This window comes from Macrobrachium rosenbergii, chromosome 15 (genome assembly GCF_040412425.1).
Source record: "Macrobrachium rosenbergii isolate ZJJX-2024 chromosome 15, ASM4041242v1, whole genome shotgun sequence".
NCBI classification, from domain to species: Eukaryota; Metazoa; Arthropoda; class Malacostraca; order Decapoda; family Palaemonidae; genus Macrobrachium; species Macrobrachium rosenbergii.
This window is the reverse complement of record NC_089755.1, coordinates 10,971,265-10,973,764: the sequence shown is the minus strand read 5'-3', so window position 1 is coordinate 10,973,764 and position 2,500 is coordinate 10,971,265.

The following is a 2,500-nucleotide window of genomic DNA, read 5'->3' as shown; positions in this document are numbered from 1 at the left end:
AAACTTTGAATTTGAAAATAAATTTTTGTATTTAACATTTTTAGAAAAAGATTTTCATTTATTGATCACCAGTGAATAGGATTGATTGTGTGTGTTGGTAAGGCAAAGTGATAAACATGTTTTGTTCTTTTTAGTTTTGCTAAAGTGAATTAAGACCAGGGAAATAGTTAGAGTTTTTTGATGGAGTGATGCCCTTCTACTCTAGAATATTTCTAGTTTAATTTTGATACCTCACATATTCTGATTGACTTAGTTTGATTTTTCAAGTAATAAATAAGTTTTTTTAAATCACTGTTACCTTTAGAGTACTCAGTCGTAATAATTAATGTTATGAGAGTTCAGGTATCTGGTTGAAGTGAGGTATATTTTTGAATCTTGAGATTAGTTGTGTAATAACCAGGTACTAAATACACATCATATTATATATATATATATATATATATATATATATATATATATATATATATATATATATATATGTGTGTGTGTGTGTGTGTGTATATATATATATATATATATATATATATATATATATATATATATATATATATATATATATATATAAATATATATATATATATGTATGTATATATATATATATATATATATATATATATATATATATATATATATATATATATATATAAATTTATACAGTATATTATATATATATATATATATATATATATATATATATATATATATATATATATATATATACAGTATATTATATATATATATATATATATATATAAATATATATATATATATATACATATATTTAAATAAAGACCTGGTTTACTCCCAACAAAAGAAAGGACAACGACGACTGCCGCATTCACACCTGAACTGCCAATAAAATTTTATCCCACAAAACCGGTGAGCGCAAAGAACCCCCTCCAACTATTCATTTTAACATATATTTTCTAATATTAATTTTGTTTTCAGGGCCATACTCTTAGGAGGTCATCCATAATACGAGGTTTGGCCCACCTTTTGTATTACATAACTTTGGGCAACTCATGTAATTTGCATAGCTCTGCCTCCGTCTTGAGAATTCAAGGTTGCACCAAATGGTGGATTTTAAACTTTATTTTTAGTTTTTTACTTTTATTTTTATTTTATATCAAGTCTGTTGATTTCATTGATACGTTTATGTTTTTATTTTTATTATTTTTAAATTTATTTTTTTATCAGTATGTTTATTTCACTGATACGATTATGTTTTCATTTTTATAATTTTAATTTTATTTATGTTTTTATCCCGTATGTTTATTTCATTGCTAAGATTACATTTACGATTCAGTGTTAATAAGTTAAGCTGTCCAAAGTCACGTGGAGATAATTCTGATTCTTATTTTATCATACGATGGGATAATAGGAATGTATATGGTTCCACTACTTCTAAAGAGCAGACACTGGGACTGTGAAATTCCATCACATTATACTGAATAATTCTTTACTGATATAATATCATTATAGCTGATAAGAGGAAGGCCTGAGATTCCATTACGGAGTAGGAGCAGATGCCATCACATCGTGAACACCGACCTTTTCAAAGCTTTAAGATTCCAGCACACCTGCTTTCCCATTTTTGCTGAAGAATATAGTAATCGTAATTATTCTTGATCCTTCCTTTCAGGACCCATTAAATAACTGTGAGACCTGTCTATCACATAGTCTTTATATCATACCTGGATGGATATTATTATAAAAAATTCAAGGCTTCTGAAAGCGCTTTGTAAATAGGTTGGTAGGTGGGTTTTTGAAGCCGTTTCAACAATGCTTGGTGGTAATTATGGAGACATTTTAAGAATTATTTTTCTCTTTTTTACATGAATTTAATTTTGTTCTCAGTTTATGTCAGATATTGAACGTTTGAAAAATAAGTTTTTTTACCCTCCACAAAAGATCAGTTAAAAAAAAAATAAAGGCAAAAATATATACACATAATAAATTCTTTCAGAGAAATAGATTCATTCAAAAATAAATTTGATTCTAGGCTTTCCTAACTAGAAAGGTACCGTATTCATCCTGGATAAATTTGCTTCCATATTTTTTTATATTTATGTCTGTATTTTTATTTAAACCCATTTTTTGTGTGTGGAGGCAGAAAAAATTAATATTCAACATCTTACATCAATTAAAAACAAAAGTAAACTTATATAAGGGAAAAAATTAATTTCTGTGTAAGGTAGGCTCGCCCAGATCCTGTGATTGTTTTTTTTTTTTTATAAATACGTCTATACATTGTTAAGACAGTTGAAAAATCTCCACGGACTAAGTTATTACAAAATACGAATGAAGGCCTCTTAACTGCTAAATGGTTAGTTCATTATTAAATCTTATCGTTCAAAATGAGCGTGCATTTCTTCTGACAGCTAAAGTCTAATTTGAACTCAGAGGAAGAATGCCAAAGTCCCACGAAAAAGTCTGAGAAGACTGATAAATTTGTTGTGATCTTGAGTAAGGATATTTAAGGTGACATCTGAAATTACCT